An 18,461-nucleotide genomic window follows, 5' to 3' on the forward strand; every position below is an offset into this window, starting at 1 on the left:
TAGATTTGAGGTTGGAAATGTGTGGACTGCAGATGCTGGAAGCGAGGCAGCCGAGACTGGGAAAAAGCCAATGAGAGGAGTGCAACCAGAGTATTGAATGACAACCACTCATTTCCTTGCGTTTTGTTTGTGTTGGCATACAGGGAGTCTTGCAATCTTAAGCAAAAGCTGATAAAACCTGAGTGTGTCTAGGCAGACAAGAAGTGGACAAATACAAGTGAAATACTGATTATCAAAAGGGCATAAATAACATTGGCTAAGAAACTACAACAACTTTGGTTCACACATCCTAAAGTAGAGACAGAAGTACTATGTACATAATACAGCACAGAGCAGAATGGAAGTGACAAAATAAATGCAAGACGCACGTGATTTCAGCTCAAGAGGAGGCAGGAGCACTTGCAGACCTGTCTAAAGCAGTCCAAGGTGCCTGCTATACCTCTGTGAATTAATTATTCTGTTAATAAGGAAAGGCATACTTAGTAAAAGTTTGGGGCAAGGGGACTGACCCTCCCCAGCCGAAAGAGTCTGGAGACACTCCCTGCAGAAGGACAGAGGAATATGCTGTAGGAGTGACAGCCATCAGGTTCCTTGAGCTTTAGAGGAACTCAAGGAAAGACGGCACCTTCAAAAGGGTAGATGACAACATGGAAAGCAGCGAGGTGGACAACAGTATGGAACACGATCTATAACAAACCAGCCGAGCACACGGGAAGTGCAACAGGGAACAGGAAGATTCAGAAAGGCTCCAAAAGCACCTACTGTCCTTTTTAAGCAAAAAGGTACCTGCATGACAATTCCTCTGCCAAAACATCCTAAGCCAACACAAGATAAACGCTTTGTGATCTTCATCTAAAAGTGCAAAGGATACTCCAACAAATCACGTACAGCATCCTGCACGGTTAAAGCACTACTGAAAAGAAGCATTAGCAATGCTTTGTGGCACTCTGTGCTGTTGAGGCTGGTTTCCAGTGTCATCTCTTTGGCTTTCCTGATCAGTTCGGGTCCTGTTCTTGTTATGCTCAGAACACAGATTGCTCTGAATGCTCTAATTTGATTTTCTTCTTTGCTGGTCGGAAGCGATCAACATCTCTGCATTGTTTGTTCAATTGTCTGACAAGGAAAAAAAAAGCAGCTTCTTTCCCGACCCCGCCAATAAAAATGAAAGCTCATGACTGCTAGGAAAGGCAGGCACGGCAATGGAAAAGTGTCCGAGTGGAGATGCCCGCGAAAGCCAGGGGAAGAGAGCAGAGGACAATCACAGCCCTGACATAACCCAGGGGATAACCACCACAGCAGAGCTTCCTCGCAGAGAGCACGCCTTTGGAAAAGCTGCATTTCTAAAGACAATTACGAACTGTCCTATCACATTAAACCCTGAAATATTACAATTTTTAAAGCCTTTATTACATTCTATCAGGACGCAATTTACCATTAGAAAAGCAAAACATCAAGAGTTTAACAGATAAGTGCCGGGGTAAGAGTTTTGTTGAAGACTATTCCAACAGGTACATTTTAAAGTTATAATGCAATTAAATCGACTTTGCATAGCTGAACGCAGTTTAGAAACTGTGTCCACCTACTACAGCAGCTTATTCCAGACTTCCCTATCTGTGTGGTATTGTGTGCATGAATCACACAACATTAACCAAAATTTAAAGTATAATAGCAAAAAACTCCTCTAAACAAGTTGAGAGCTGCCTTTCAGCCAGTACGCACAATTGTCTACATAAATTAATTCAGTGAACAGCATACAAAATACCATTAACATTTTTTCTTCATCTATCTTCATTTTCTAACCAGCTCAGTGAAAAAAAATAGTGCTGTTTCTTATTCATTGTCGTGAGTTTCATACATTAAACAAAGACAGACCAACCTTAAGCCTCCTGATAAATATGATGCTGTGGTAACTGCAGCATTCACTTCGTATCCCATTTCTCCAAGTTCCTGTCAGCCAGATGTCACTTGCGATGCAAACACTAGAAAAATATGAAATAATAATTTCATACATCATCTCTGCGCACACGAGCCAGTCAAACATTCAATACAAATCCAAACTGCTACCACACATCCAGCAAATAACATCCAAATAATATTTAGAATGATTGAAAGGCTTTTGATTTGGAAGTGTATTCTCTTAAGCTAAGTGGTCCCCAAGACCATCTAGAAAATTCAATTGTTTCATTTTAAAATGTTTTCTGCCCAAAATTATATCAAATCCTAATGTCTCGGTGGAAACACATGGGATTGGAGTGCTGACTGGGCGCCTGATGGCAAAGAGAAATCTAATTTTCTGATGGCATTTCCTCATACTGTCTCACCAAAACACAACGTTGATACAATTCTAATGGCTCATTTTCAGAGCAGGACATCAGCCACCGCGCTGGGAAAAAGCATCAGAGAACCCCCTGTAGCACCAGGAAGGCAGCGTTAAGAGGACGGGCTGAACAACCGTCCCTAAAGAGCACTCCGCGTTCTCCTCCTGCACACAGAGCCACCATTCAGAAGGCAAGTCCTGCACCAACGGGCACACCTCCGCCTCTCCTTTCCCAGGGCATTTTAACAAGTGACCTCTTAAAAATCTAGGTGCAATATGTTACTTAAAAGGGCACAGTGTTCATCTTTTACTGAGGTGACACAGTCACAGTCAACACAGCCCTCTTCTGATTGAAGTCAATTGTGAAAGTCATACCGACTTCACCGTCTACACCGCTAAACGCTTCAGATAATTAAATGGTTTTGTTCACTTTCCAGCAAAGATTGCCCTGATGGAATAAATGAAACATCACCTCTGTGGTCTCCTGATGGGGTGAGGTACTCTGAGCATCAAACATTACACCAGAAGGCGTGACATGACCCAAGATGGGAAGGCCTTAGCTCTCCTCCTGATGACAAAGGAGTCACCCTAGGGAGAAAGGCGCTCGCTAGCTGGACAATACTCAATAATTATGAGGCAAAACGTGTCTATGGTAACTTGCTATTTGAAATGTGCTCTTTGAAGAACTTCCCTTCTGATTAAGTTGGGTCATTAATCATGTAAAATTTGAGACTTATTTAGAAAATGCAAGTGGACAAGTGAAAAAAGTGAAATAGGATTTTGCTGATCTTTGTAATTTGCAAAAAAAACATAACATAGCAGAATAGACAAATCGGATTGACCCACAACCATTTCGTGTTATTGATTACTAGTGGGGCTGTGACATTCGAACATACAGATTCGGGCGATTGCTTATCCCCATAGAGAGAGGAAGAGCAGCATTTATGGTCAGGAGACCTATGACTGCATTCATCACAACTTGAGCATTAAAAAGTTTAATAAATATCTAAGGAAAACTTGCAGAACATTAAAAAGACCACAACAAAGAAAATAACAGTGATCAAATGGAGAGGATTAATCTTCCGGGGAAAAAAAGGCGTGGGCACCCCACATGCCAAGTCTGCCACAGGTTAGGCTTTTTCTTTCATAGCGATCTGAAAAACATCACTGAAGTCCTCACCCTGGTTAAAGACCAGGCCCAGCTGTGTGCGCTGCTTCTTTCAGAAACAGTTTTATTCCAGACCTCAGAGCCCTTCTGCAGAAATACCTATACTGAAGTTCTTTGTTTTCATCACATGCTCTCTCCCAGTTCCCCTGTGTGGGACATTTCCCTTGCTTTAACCACTCTAGAATCGCAAGAACACACTTCTAACCACTACAGTCTGGGTTTTTTCTAAGTATTCTTTTTAAAAACCCTTTTCTGATATATTAAAGGCAAACCTTACCGTCAGAGAAGCCTCTCTTTGTAGAAATCCATTCCACTCACTGGTAAAGTCTCCTCATAATCCCAGCCAGGACTGACTGCTCTTCCTCCCATCCTGGAAACAGACTCTCTGGCTTGCAGAAACAGTCCCCGACGGGAGGCTTCGCACCCTCCCGTTATCCACAGGCTCCTTCCCCACAGGTGCTCCTGTTTGGGGTTTAAGGGTGGGGCTGATCCCCGCTGAGCAGAGTTAGCACCTGAGATGCAGAACACCTGCAGCATGTGGGGCTCCTACTAACAGCTGCTGCTCCAGAAGCTTCCAGAACATTCCTTCACTTATCTCTGCAGGTCTCAAGAAGTAAATTTGGTGCCTGGGTCGTCTTCAGTTCTGAGTAACTTCAAGATGTGGCACTTGCAGAAAGTAATTCTTTAGTGTTTCCAGTTGCTCTTCAGTTCGGGAAGCTTCTCACGGCTTCTTGTCAGGGCACGCTGGTCTTTTATGATTTTCAGCCTGCAATGCTGTTCCTTTCTATTTCATCTCGACTTAATGTCATTAGTCTTCTTTCACAGAAACCTGAGCATTCTTTTCTTAATTTATCTCGATGGTGCCCTGACAGCAGCTCCCTTGATCAAGACTTTGCCATTTACGTCTCTTCTCCCGTTAATCATTTGCTGAAATGAGATTTGTAGTAAAAAAGAATTAAATCAAGTCTGACTGCCCTCAAATTTCTTGACTTTCTGGGATTCCGGATGCTCCCTCAGGCCAGACCCTTTGGAGACACCGTGCTTTCTCCGGTTTACTAAACAGGCTGTCAGGGCTGGTTTCCTGCACTGGAGGTCACAGCAGGTTTTACCACCGGTGGAACCAAGGCGAGGTTTATAGGACGCAGCTATGACACCGACACTTTGCTGTTTGACAGTTCTCCCCGAAAGAATCCATCTTCTTCTATTTCTGGTTATACATTTAAAAAATTGAATGTGGAAGCAAAGTGGCCACATGATAATTTTTCTTGTCTTTGCTTCCTGAAAACAAGAATTTTCTCTTACACAAAATGTCTACACTGAACTCCACTTACCAGCTGTCCTCTTTCATTTAGCTATTGATTTTCTATCACTTCATACGCGGGGAGAAGGTGGTAAAAGACTAATGATGCGTTGGAAAGGGATATTAAAAACTTTTTTTATAAATGTGGTCTACACCTTATGTTTATCTGCCCCGTACTTCACGGTGTCGGAGCCTGAATGAAAATCTCCAGATTGCACAATGCTGCTCAGCTACAGCAGAGAATCATCAGATGGTTGGGGTTGGAAGAGACCTTTGCAGGTCATGCAGTCCCACCCCCTGCCATGGGCAGGGACACCTCCCACGGGATCAGGGGCTCCAAGCCTGGAACCCCTCCAGGGATGGGGCAACCTGGGCCAGGGCCTCCCCACCCTCATCATGAAGCTATAAACAGGGATATAAGATGAGCCCAAATTTATTTAAACAAGAAGAGCTATTGGCCACCTTCTCTCAGCTTGGGGAAAAGGAGAAAGAGAAAATGACATGATAGATGATTTTTTGATAGGCGGCCAGACGGTGCTGAGGCTCTCCTGTGCTCAGGTTGTTAGAGGAATGCGTGTCTGTGTGTACAGCAGAGTTTCAAGCCTCCATACAGACCTACACGTGCGTAGAACAGGGCAAAATAAACCAACCAACCAACCAACCTTCCTTCTCTGGGACTCCAGTGATACCTCATAGGACAGACCTGCATTTGTGGTTAAGCCAGAAACGATCATCCAGCTTTGGCAAACACCACTGATTTTTACAAGAAACAGGTTTACAGCCCGCTAAATTCAAGGCAAATCATCACCCGGTTTCATGTAGTACAAACGGCTGCATTTAAAGTATGCCCTCGCAATTAGGGCTGAAGCATTACAAGACCAAAATGTTCTGTATCTCATCTCAAATTTTCAAACAATCCAATATCCAGGCTATATATAGATATATTCTTGCTGCTCAATCTCTTAAAAATCAATCAATATTAATGTGTCTGCCTTAAACTTTTAAGGTCATTGTCTCCCTTCTGACATCTTTAACTACATCAACATCACATTATATCATTATAGACCCATGAAGCAATGTACTTTTACATTTTTGCAAGATAATGTCTCTTTTGTGTTTCATTTTTTATCATAATATAAATCTTGAAATGCAATTTGCATATCTTTTGTTTAGTGGAGGAGACCCCCATTTAAGACTTTGTCATTTTAATACGGAGACTTGAAAGCCGATGACTTTTTAAAGGAAATGCACCAAAATATTCCAATTTATTCCTCTTGCTGAAGTGGCTGCTGCATCAGTAAAGCAGTAAATTCCCTTAACAATACACATGTGAACAATTATGGTTTGCCTGTCTTGGGCTCACTTGACAGTAGGGCTGCCATCCGTTGAGAAGTCCATTCATGGATTTTGAAGGGTTATTTACAGGGTTTTATTTTAAACATTGGAAAAGACCTCTGTGCTCCTCACTCTGCCCTCGACTTACGCTCTCTTTCCTATCCTCTATTCACCTCTCTTCCCACCCTGCTGAAGAGTGCTGGTGGACTTCCAACACTGAACCCTTCCTGCACCAGCAGCCACAGCCCAGCAAAAGGCTTTTGGGTGCGGCCAGTTCGGAGGCAAGTTTGGCCCTTTTCTAACAGCTGAGGGGCTCGAGCCGAGAGGAGGGAGGACGCTTACGGAGAAAAATGGGCAAAAATCAACAAGATCAACCCAGAAATTCAAAAGCAGCCACGAAGGAAACAAAATCAAGACGACGAATGGGAAAAGGATGCGAGGAGCCCCAGCTCTGGATAGATGGATATTTCATGAATTCCTTCAATAAATAGGGAACCTCCAGGGAAATTCAGCACCTGGCAATCTTAGTGGATCGTGGGGCTGCAAAGAAAGCATAATGTTCACCCCTCTGCTAAATTCAAGCAATTAAACCCCCCTTAAAAAAAAAAAAAGGCCCTCTTAGGCTTTCTGCCCAGTAAACTCCCAGCGAAAAGCAACTTTAATAAACGTTATAAATCTCACCTCTGAGCCAACAGGAAATTCAAATGTTTGCATGTGCAGAAGCCAGGGAGCTGCTGAAGCAAAGGGTAAATGTGTGTATTAGAGTAGGTTCGGCACACACTCCGGTGACACAAGAGGCCCGGCGACACGGACAGGCTTTTGAAAGCATCCCTTCAGGTGCCACCTCTGAGCATTTCTGCTGGTGTTACACCAGAGTTCTGCTTTCTCTGGGAGTGGACAAATCTGTTCAGTGAGGAGTTGGCTGGCTCAGTGGACTCAGGATTACTCCTTATCATGCAGCGTTATTGGAAAGCAGGTTTGGGTTTCAATGTTGTGGACATAAAACTAAATAATGAAATGGCAACAAATATCTGTGGTTTGTAAAATGAAAAGATCAAAGAAAAGAGACTGCAGAGAATTTTTGATCAACATTCTGACAAGGGGTGTTCGTTTTAATAAACAGTAAGAATTTTAGGCCATTATGAAGTATGAGATGCAGTCTCAGCTGTGTTTCTAATTTCCTTTCTTGCCTTTATTGCTGTTATATAAAGCTCTGTAGTGACGAAAAACATTTATTGGAAAAATCTGAGCGCACGGTCCGGGATTATATTACCTCATCTGCCAATGGGCAATCGTCCCCTCTGTGCCCTTCGTGGTGCCAGGAGCTGCCGGCACGGTCTGCGTACGGGAGACGGACCACTGGGCAGAGACGCACCTGCACAAGTGAGGAAGGATTTTGGTACTGGGTCTGAAAACTGAGCGATCGTGGAATGCTGTTCATTTAGACTGTTGTTCTTTTAAAGCCGTAGATAAACACAGACGGAGCTTTGTCCAAAAGTGAATTTAAGAATATAAAAACAATACATATTTGGCAACACAGCCTGTGAGAAAGAGGTTTGCTGAAACATTCGTGGCAACTTGTTGTCTACCAAGCTATGAGAGCGATACCTTTTGTCCGCCACACACTCCACAGGCTTATGAAACACAAAGATGAAGAAAAGTGAAGGACAGACAAGGCTGGATGGAAAGAAGTTACACTTACTGCTGGAATTATGCCCCGGAACTGTGGCAGAAGCCTCTTCATTCTTCCACTCTCAGTTTCTGAAGCCTCTCCTTTGGCCAGAGAGGGTCGGTAGGAGAGCAGTCTCTCAGGAATCTTCTCATCACCCTCAAAAAAGCTGGGAATTAAATATTTTATTACAAGATGGGCGCAAGGAACGAGTCTCGCTTTGCTATAACGACTCCATCTGTGGCGTTCCACCTACAGTACTTTTCCTTAGGGGATTATCAAGATTATTAGTAATTATTACTAATAATTATATCACTATGGATAATGGTAATTACAGTATCCTTTAAGGACCCTAGTCATAATCACTGTGGAAAACTTAGGAGCTCAGCGGAGACCCAGGCTTTGCCACGGCTCATCCAGCTCTCCTAAGAGAAAAGGCCCGAGCTCAGTTGTAGTCCAGCGAGCGCTCAGAGCCAAACGACTCACACACCTGAGCAACGAGCTTCAAAAGGAAATAAAAATAAAATAGCTGGTTTTCTCCTTAAATATTAGGATGTGAGAGGACTGGTAGAACCATAGAATTCGGTGTCTAGCCCCCATAAGTTCTGGTTATGTGACATCTCTGATCACAGTAAATATTGTATATGAAAAGCACTGCAGATGCAGACACCAATCGGATCACGGATGTACAGAGAACATTGAGCCATGACGGACAGTCCACAGAAAGGCAACACGTTCTTTCCAGTGCAGCTGGCTCGATCTGCGTCCCTTATTCAACACAGCTGCAGGGTTTCATTTACCAGACAGCAAAGCCCTACCTGCAGCAAGTTCCTGTCAAACACACTCACAGTGGACACACCTTTATTTTCCCACTTTTTACGTTTGGTTTTAAGGTTTTCTCTCTCTGTGCCTCTCCATGTACGCTCTCAATCCCTGTCTATCTTGCTTTCCATCTTCAGAGCTGTGACAGAACTCTTCTAAGAAAAGTACTGCTGACAATTTCTGATCTGCTTTTCCACTAAGATAAGCAGAACTGCATTTATAACCTTTTAACTTCACATATAGAACTTTATAACTTTAGTTTACAACCACATAAAGTTTTGTAAGGTTTCTTTTTAAAGAATGGCCTTTTCTTATCTTACCATGAGATATGAAGTCACGTGCTTGTTTATACATATATATATCTCAAATCTACGCTATGTATGCATATGTACCTGCTATACATGTGTAGCGCTACAATCGGAGAGGTGCTTCTGATGAACATAAAGCGAGGACCTTTCATGCCACAGAAAATGGTATTTGCTATTGCAGTCCAGAATGTACCAGAAAGCGTGGGGAGTTCTGTTTCAAAGAGAGTAATTTTGTGAGGTAACTGTGTTTGTCAGACCCTGTGCCCTTGCTTCCCTCATCTGAAAAGCATCCACAGAAGACAGGGAACGCTGCTGCCATCGGTACCTCTTCCACCTTTGTCTCGGGCTCCATTTTAACTCCTGCAGGCTCGCGGTGCAAGAGCAGCGACTCCATCTAGTTTACACGGCACGGGAGGTATGGCAGGAGAAGAGAGAGGTTTTTAAATCCGGAGAATTCAGCCAAAAAGTTATTATTTGCTTTTTACTGACAATTCATCTCCCTGAGATGAACTAACGGTTAATGGGGGATCTCAAACAGGCAGCTGGCAGTGAGGAACAGAGCAAGATTCAACCCGGAGCAAGTGCGCACCATAAACCAGGCGCCACTTGATTAAAAAGTAACCTTAAACTGTTTAGTGTACACAAAGGCAGCCTCGTCAAAACACTTCAGCAGTGATTTCCAATCTCCACTTAGAGACCGGCCGCAGCCTTCAGGGAAGCCTTCTCTATTCATAAGGAGCTTAACTAATCATAACTGCCCCTGAGTTATCAGGCCCGGGTGCAGTGTGTCGCCGCGTGATAACTGAGCGCTGCAAACGTAACAAAAGATGCCTTCTTTATAGAAATAACGGTGAGACTAAACCCCGAATTGTAATCTTTTAACTTGGTGGGGGGAAAACATCCCGTTACTCATTAAAAGTTTCCATTCGAAAGGCTGGGAGCCTTCGCCAGGCAGCTCCTGCTCCTGACCCTGAGCAATGCGGAGGGCAGCACACGGACCAGAGTCCTGAATCCAGTCCGGGGATGCTCCATGAGGGGCATCGCTGGGAAACAGGAGAGCAGACATCAGACACGGCACTGCTTTAGGAAACAGGCAAGTCAGCCTGAAACATCTATCACAGAATCATGGAATGCTTTGGGTTGGAAGGGACGTCAAAGCCCATCCAGTCCCACCTCCTGCCATGGGCAGGGACACCTCCCACTGGCTCAGGGGCTCCAAGCCCCATCCAACCTGGCCTGGAACCCCTCCAGGGATGGGGCACCACCACTGCTCTGGGCAACCTGGGCCAGGGCCTCCCCACCCTCATCTTTCTAACATCTAATCTAAATCTTCCCCCTTCCAATTCAAAGCCATTTCCCCTCGTCCTGTCACTCCAGGCCCTTGGAAAAAGCCCCTCCTCAGCTTTCCTGGAGCCCCTTTCAGCACTGGAAGCTGCTCTATGGTCTCCTCGGAGCCTTCTCTTCTCCAGGCTGCACAACCCCAACTCTCTCAGCCTGTCCTCAGAGCAGAGGTGCTCCAGCCCTCGGATCACCTCCGTGGCCTCCTCTGGAACCGTTCCAACAGTTCCACACCCTCCTTTTGTTGGGGGTTCAACACCACCTTCCGCTGATCCAATTGTTCAGCATTAAAAACCTGGTGTTTACGAAAAGATGTGGTATTTATTTTCCAATACAATAAACACTCCAGACTCCACCTGTAAGGAAGCTTCAGCGTGAGGATCAAATGGAGCCCCAAAAGGACCAGATTTCTGCCTCTTCTCTTCAGTGCAGTTCCAGATGCAGTAAGACTTCAGCAGAGACCTGCAAGTATTACGTATGGCTTTCTTTTATCTTCTGGGAAAAAAGGAAGCGGGGGGAGAAGTCTCAAAGACTCAAGTAGTGCCAAACGCTACAAGAAAGGCTTAATAAATAGAGCCCAGGGTCACAATGTTGCTCTTATTTGCCCTGAAATATATCACTGAACTTCTGTATATTCATATTTGTTTACATTATAAATGTACTAAATGAGCTAATTATAGTGATCATAATTTACAATTAAAAACAAACAGCTAGAAATTTCAAAGGCTTTCAATATCTTTTCTTTAATCATTCACCCAGGCTCAAAATATGCATTTTTTAGATTAAAGCATTAAAGTTGCTAATTATATTCTCAGAACTAACAATTATTTCTTTACCCTTTTACTACCTTCTTCTGGCAACAAAAAAATGTCAGCACTGATTTAATTTTTTGTTATTACAGGATTAAAAGAAGTTTCTAAAATGCAATTAAATGTGCCCTATAGCTATAGGAACTTTCCTATCAGCATCCAAAGCCTCTTCACTAAAACAACAGCATAAAAAAATTATTCAGACTTTCCAGACGTACTTTTTTTCCTCGTTTTATAACACATTCCTTTGGTGATTATCTCCAATGACAACTCAACCATCTTAATGAGACTCTGCGCGCATCCAGATCGCGGTGAAAGAAGATTAATAGGAGAAAATGGCAGTTAAAGAGGCCGTTAAGAGCGCAAAACCCTGCACGTGTCAAGCACCGGTCCCTCACCTTTGGGAGTTTGGTTCAAGTTCACCCTGAGGCCCTAAGTGAAAAGTTCAATAGTCTCAACTATGTCCCTCCTTGATATATCACAAAATCAATTATTTTATGGTGGTACATTTGGTAACCTATGCTCAGACAGAATCAAGTTTTTTCCCATTGGGAATTCACCAATTATCTACTCAGTGAATTATTCTCAGCTAAAAGAGAAGGACCTGCTGTCAGCAGGAGTTTCTCACTACACTGCCGATCGGTTCAGCAGTTGATCTGCTTCAGAACAGCGATGCTGCACTCAGACCACACGCCGTTAGCCGCCACGTGATCCCAGTGATGGGGCACCACTCAGTGCTCGGATTTGTACTGTTTGGGAAAAGAAAAATGGTGGTTGAAAGACACCAAAACTAGGCCAGAGAAAAACCGTAGCAAGGCACATCATTGAAAAGTCTACCGCTGCTCAAGAACTTCACTGCCTGTGGGTAACCACGAGCGCTAAGGCCCAGAGTTGAATTCTCACAATCATAGAATGGTTTGGGTTGGAAGGGACCTCAAAGCCCATGCAGTCCCACCCCTGCCATGGGCAGGGACACCTCCCACTGGATCAGGGGCTCCAAGCCCCATCCAACCTGGCCTGGAACCCCTCCAGGGATGGGGCAGCCACCGCTGCTCTGAGCAACCTCTCACCACCCTCACAGGAAAACGTTGCTTCCTAATTTCTCATCCTCATCTCCCCTCTTTCAGCTTCAAACCATCCTTCAACGCAGGCAGAATCTGGACCCTTCAATAGTATCATCCAGACTTTCTCTCAGAATAAACCAAAACGTTTTCAAACTACACCTGGCAAACTTCCCTGCATCATATGTTATTCTATTGTTATTCTACGTGTTATTCATAGAATCATGAGTCATAGAATCATTAGGTTGAAAAAGGCCTTTGAGATCATCAATTTTCTTCAGAAAATAAAATCCACTTCGTCCAACTGCAGACAAAAAGCAACAAAATGGATCAAGGGTGTGAAGGTATCTGGAGAAGCGACTAGGAAGGCAATACCATGAAGAATTCCCAGGTCCCCTGTCCACAGTGGCATGTAGTGGTGGCTTTAGCCAGGGCTCAAAAGGTAAAGATCCATTACAAAGTCCACAGCGTAATTAGAAAACAATCAACATTTTTTCTAATGCTGATTTTTTAATTCTCTTTAAACTGCTTCATTGACTTTGATTAAACTTGCTCCAGGTTACGAACCTAGTAAGCTGCAGAAACATCTAAAAATGAAATAAAATAAACCCATCTTTCCTGTCAGGAGGGGTTTTCCCGGCCTGCTTACCGGTAGCGCACTTCTGATTTCGAGGGGTTTTAAATTATTAGAAATGCTGTGTGTGATACTGCGAGACTCTGTTGGTTTTGCTCTTGAATTAAAATGACCTCCCACTGCCACGGTAAGAATTGCACAATTAAATTGTTGAGACTCTCTCCGCTGCTCTGGCTTCGCTGCAAAATCCCTTTGCTGCTTTCTGAGGGATGGGATGAAGCTGTCATCACTGGCTGTTGCACCAGCCCTGCTCCTGGTTTTGTCTAAAGCCAAAGAAAGGGCATGCTGTATATCTCGGATACGGGCGATTTCCACGCCAAGGTTAAAAGTCCACGACACAGACTTGGGAGGAATAAGGAGACGGCCCGTGTCCTGCCTGGCCCGGCGCTTGGCTCCTGAGAACATTGATCAAATCCAGTCCCCACCCCTGGAGGGGCTTAGAATGAGGTGCTCAGGGATGGTTTAGTAGTGGACAGGTACGGTTGGACTCGATGATGGTTTTTTTCCAACCAAATGATTCTAAGATTCAATGAGAATCGCATACACACTTAGGCACATACACAAATGGAAATGGATGGGTTTCCTTCTTTTGTGGACAGGCCTAGGGGACAATGGCTAGAAATCAGTGTCTTTGTAAATACTAATACTTATCATTTCTGTATTTATCGATGCAGAGGAGGACACCAAGAAGCACCGAAAAAAAGAAATGGATTCTCTCGCAAATGCCCTGAATTGTAAAATAACAAAAACTTCCAAATCTTGTAATAGAAGTGCATTACATTCTAGCAAAGTGGATCCATTTCTGAGATGGAACATGACAGCTTTTTAACTTTCTACAACAATATGTGACAGAAGAATACCATATTCAGTTGATACCGTAGGGCGATTTATGGAGGCAGAATGTAATAATATAAATTGAGTTTCAGAAAAGACACTGTGACTAATCTGACAAAAAATGCTATGGGATGTTTAATAATCCTGGTGGGTCAGAAGTCGTTCTTCAAGAAATTCTCTTTAGACTGATTGTTATTAAAGTACGAACTGCATTTGGTTCATTTTTCATCTAACTATGTAGTCTAAAACTGCTGTCAAGAGCAAATATTTGAGTTGTAATTGGATACCCGTACAAATGGAACAAGGCCACCGATCCTAAACTAAAACTGCAGAATCACAGAATATTTAAGGTAGTTTATGTCCTTTGAAGACTCACAAGACAAGCATCTGTCCACATCTCTTGAGCTGTCCCTAGCAGTTCTCACCGGTGTTTATCAAACTAATCAAAAACAAAGCAGGAGGAATCGGGTAGAAGGCTGGAATCCCTCCCTTGCACGCACTCCCTAACTCTTCTCCATTGCCTCCAATCAGCATTTAAGGCTGCAGCGCTACTTCGTTTAGCTCTGAGTGGTAATTTTGAGGAGACTGAAGGAAGCGGAGGGAGGAGGGGAGAGCCTAATGCGTATAGTTCAGAAATCAGCAGTAGTCTCTGTCTTGCCCGCACTGCCTCTCTATTAGCGGAGAAGCAGCGTGGTTTGCGCAGTGCTTCCCTCCTCCCGCGCAGGACGGCCATGCCGGCACACGGGCACCTTCTGCTCTGATGCTCTATGGATTTACAGATCCCGTGGGTTTGAGGTGTTCTGTGACCCACAATACGCAGCCCTCCCGCCTCACCGGGTAAGAGGCCGCGGCACCCGTGGGGACGGCAGGGCAGGACCTGGCAGCCAGGAGGGGTCACCCACGGCATGGCCAGGGCCGGGCTGCGGGCAGCGTGAGCGGCACCGACGGCGCTGACCTGCACCACAACGCCCTCGTTCCCCCGACACGTTACAAATGAAATATCAATGAAACAAACACAGCTTACACTTCAAACTTCCCTTCTTTCCATTTTGTACTTTCCCTTGCATTTTCCTGCATTCTCTTTGTAATTAGAATTATAGAATGGTTTGGGTTGAAAGGGACCTCAAAGCCCATCCAGTGCCACCCCTGCCATGGGCAGGGACACCTCCCACTGGATCCGGGGCTCCAAGCCCCATCCAACCTGGCCTGGAACCCCTCCAGGGATGGGGCAGCCACCGCTGCTCTGGGCAGCCTGGGCCAGGGCCTCCTCACCCTCAGCATGAAAAAATTCTTCCTTACATCTAGTTCAAATCCTACTTAGCTGTGTCTCCCAGCGCTGCGTTCAGCTCCCTTCAGCTCACCATTGTCAACGAGCACAAACATCAAAGTGATGTCTGTGCTTTTCCAAAGGCCATCTGAATGGGCTGAGATCCATTGTTACGGTAGTCGCTCCTTGGCTTCATGAAAAACGAGTATTTTTGTAACTCTGGATAATCTGCTCCACCTCAAGGTTTGGCTAACACGAGCGTTTTCATTCCAGATTTTAGGCTTCCGATAATGCCATAAAGTTTCAGTTAGCAAACCCAGGAGTTCTTTACAGAACTCTTCTCAGAAGGTAAATAGTTGAGATGTTTAATATATACACTGCACCGAGTTTGGTCCCAAGATCTTCCTCGTGGCTCTCAGCCTTTCCCACCACACGGTACAGCAAGCGGCAGAGACCACCCAGCAATTCTTTTCTTCACTCTATTTCACATTACTTCTTTGTTAAGTTTAGTTGTAGACTTCAGCTCCGTAATGTAAAAAACTCCTAGATGCTTAATACCTTGTGGTTTTCCATCTATATTTAAATCCTGCCTCATCCACTGATCGCACAATACGTTCAGGAACATAAACTCCAACTTACCTCAGTTGATTCACCAGTCAGATATGCTTGCAGAACTCTCAGCTTCCACAGATTGTTTTATGTTCTAGGAGCTGAAAAAAAAACCAAAAAACATTTGAACTGTGTGACACTTATTAGAGCTGAATAAAAAATACACAGCAAAGAACTTTGAAAAGTAGTGTTTACTAAATATCCATGAGCTGATCATGATTTCTTTGAATTTATTCAACATTCTCCCATTGTTACAGACTCTACTCATTGCTTTTGAGCCGATGTATTCCAAACATTCCCCCAGCCCATCCTCGCAGCACAGCTCTCGCGAATGGGCCCGAGGAGTGATGTTAAAAATTGCCACCAGTACAATCTGAGCATGTAACTGGGGATATTGGTCTTGGCTTTGACAAACAGCTCTGTGGTGTTTTCTGCACTACTTGCAACTACACTTGGAGGTAGCAGTGCAGCAGAACTGGAAGAACCGTAACCTCCCAGGATGCCGCTCCACTCAGAGTCTCGCCCCTCGGAAATTAGCTGGGTGGTGTCTGTGCTGTGCTGCAGGACGCAGCACTGCGCTAAGGGCATCGGCTTCTCTGGCTGCCAGCGGAACCTTCCAAGGCAGCTCTTTCGGGGCTTTTCTCTTTCACAGACATAAATACAGAAAGTTGATACCAACACGAACTGTCCTACTGCTCTGGAACAAAGTTTAAATACATCTAACTTAGAGGACAGTCCGGGGATGGAATTAATCAGAAGTTACATATGGGGAAAAGCTCTCTTTTCTTAGAATCATCCTTTCTAAGCTGGAGCTATCATTGACCAACATAAACAGAAACAGGTTTGGCACCAATAAATTCCATTTAAACAAGAAAAACTTTGTGTATCATAATCCCGCATGCACAGTGCTATCAGTACTAATGCAAATGAAAGTGAGAACCAGGAGAAAGTTATTAGCTGATCCGTTACTGCACACGTGCGTTACCAGGTGTGATCAGCTGGGAAGAGGCAAGTGGTACCAACGCATCGGTGCTGTCACGGAAGAAGGATGCCCTGCCGAAGCCTTAAATGTAAAGTTAAAATTGAAAAGCTGTTGAAAGCCTCTATCAGTCACCACCTTGCAAGCATCCCATGTCTGATTTAAGGCAGGAAATGTGCCAGAAAAAAAAAACTCTAGTACTTAAATATGTGGGTACTAAAATACTTGAACTTAACTCTGACATCTGCACGTTTAAATTTTTATGTTCCATAAAGATGTTGTCTCCAAGGGAGGCATCCAACCCCATTTCTGTCCCCTGTAGATATTAATCTGTAGTTCCAGCTACACTCAGCGCCATCAGATAGCTGTCCGGCTAAAATACTGCATTCGTATCTCCACGACAGCATTTTTAGCAACAGAGGTTCGAGCTCATCTAAAAAATTAAGATCAAAGTTCTTCATTTTGAGACCATATAACTTAATGAGAAAAAATACAATGTGCAGTCTTAAATAGAGAAAAACACATATTTAAAACTGGCACAACCAAAAGTCTGTAAGAGAGTGCTATTTTTGTCCTAAGATTTTTAAGCCAGTTAGTTTTTTGTTGATGCTACACATAAAATCTAAAAATAATCTTTTTCTTTACTTGTTTCTGAACCTACTTCACTGCTCGTGCAAGTGGTGGATTAACAGTGTTTGCGATGGGACAGCACAGCATGGATGGGCACAGGGCGAATTTTTCCATCGTGCAAGGCTGGTCCACCATACGGGGCCGCTTTCCTACACTCGATGAGCTCTGATCTACAAATGCCTTCTTTGACAGCCCCCAGAGAAGTTAGAGATCAAAAAGATTGATGATATTTCTTATTCCAGATCACTGACATCAAGATCCGTTCAGTCCGTGTGGTTCTCGCACTCTTTCTCGCCCACTGTCTCCTCCGCACTGAGTTATCAGCCCGTGGCGCGGCGAGGAGCTCTCAGCAGGGTCTGTTCCACAGCCAACAGAGCCTCTCCCGAAAGAACTGTGTCTCACAGTTCCAGAAGTCCATCACTTCATTACTGCCACCTACGTATTCTTTTAGCAGCCCGGTGCGGTGGTGGCCACTTGGAGGGAACCGTCCCAAATGAAGAGGGAGTTTCATAAAACAAATTGTACAGATTTACACAGGTGACCTTTTCCAAATCCCAAACAGAGCCTGCGAAGGAGAAGAGCTATTGCGTTGAGTGCCTGTGCCCGGGGATGGAGAGCCCAGGATGGCGTTCACCAGAGAAAGCAGTGTGCCAAAACCCAATGTGCCAAAGGACAGGCCGAGAGAGTCGGGGTTGTTCAGCCTGGAGAAGAGAAGGCTCCGAGGAGACCTTAGAACAGCTTCCAGTGCTGAAAGGGGCTCCAGGAGAGCTGGGGAGGGGCTGCTCATAAAAGCTTGTTGGGACAGGATGAGGGGCAGTGAGGGTAAACTGTAGAGGGGCAGATCTACACTGGACTTTAGGAAGAATTTCTTCACTATGAGAGTGGTGAGGCCCTGGCCCAGGGTGCCCAGAGCAGTGGTGGTGCTCCATCCCTGGAGGGGTTCCAGGCCAGGTTGGATGGGGCTTGGAGCCCCTGATCCAGTGGGAGGTGTCCCTGCCCATGGCAGGGGTGGGACTGCATGATCTTTAAGGTCCCTTCCAACCTGAACTATTCTATGATTCTATGAAAGTCACTGTAGATCCGTGATGGGCTAATCCCACACAACCCCTGGTTTAGGGCTCATGTCTTCTAACTGGATACAAGTTCGTCATTCTGTACCTGACACATTTCACTCAAAACGTCTATAAAAGCAGAATGACCTCCTCTGGAACTGTGGAATGGTTTGGGTTGGAAGGGACCTCAAAGCCCATCCAGTCCCACCCCTGCCATGGGCAGGGACACCTCCCACTGGCTCAGGGGCTCCAAACCCCATCCAACCTGGCCTGGAACCCCTCCAGGGATGGGGCAGCCACCACTGCTCTGGGCACCCTGGGCCAGGGCC

General features: G+C 44.8%; 1 long non-coding RNA gene across 9 annotated transcripts in view; it reads right to left on the reverse strand.

Annotated features, from left to right (window-relative positions):
* The window catches only part of LOC128852839 (uncharacterized), a 298,105-nt gene that overhangs the window by 251,299 nt on the left and 28,345 nt on the right, over positions 1-18,461 (reverse strand). For 6 of the 9 annotated variants that reach the window (XR_008450901.1, XR_008450908.1, XR_008450907.1 and 3 more), the window contains 6 exons: positions 15,502-15,572; positions 7,823-7,958; positions 7,394-7,495; positions 6,802-6,851; positions 3,763-4,412; positions 1,877-1,979 (listed from right to left, as the gene is read on the reverse strand). This is a non-coding gene — a long non-coding RNA (uncharacterized LOC128852839). Of the gene's footprint in view, positions 1-1,876; positions 1,980-3,762; positions 4,413-6,801; positions 6,855-7,393; positions 7,496-7,822; positions 7,959-15,501; positions 15,573-18,461 lie in introns of all 9 variants that reach the window. The other 3 variants (XR_008450902.1, XR_008450904.1, XR_008450906.1) reach the window with 3 other exon arrangements.

This window comes from Cuculus canorus, chromosome 8 (assembly GCF_017976375.1).
Source record: "Cuculus canorus isolate bCucCan1 chromosome 8, bCucCan1.pri, whole genome shotgun sequence".
Lineage (NCBI taxonomy): Eukaryota > Metazoa > Chordata > Aves > Cuculiformes > Cuculidae > Cuculus > Cuculus canorus.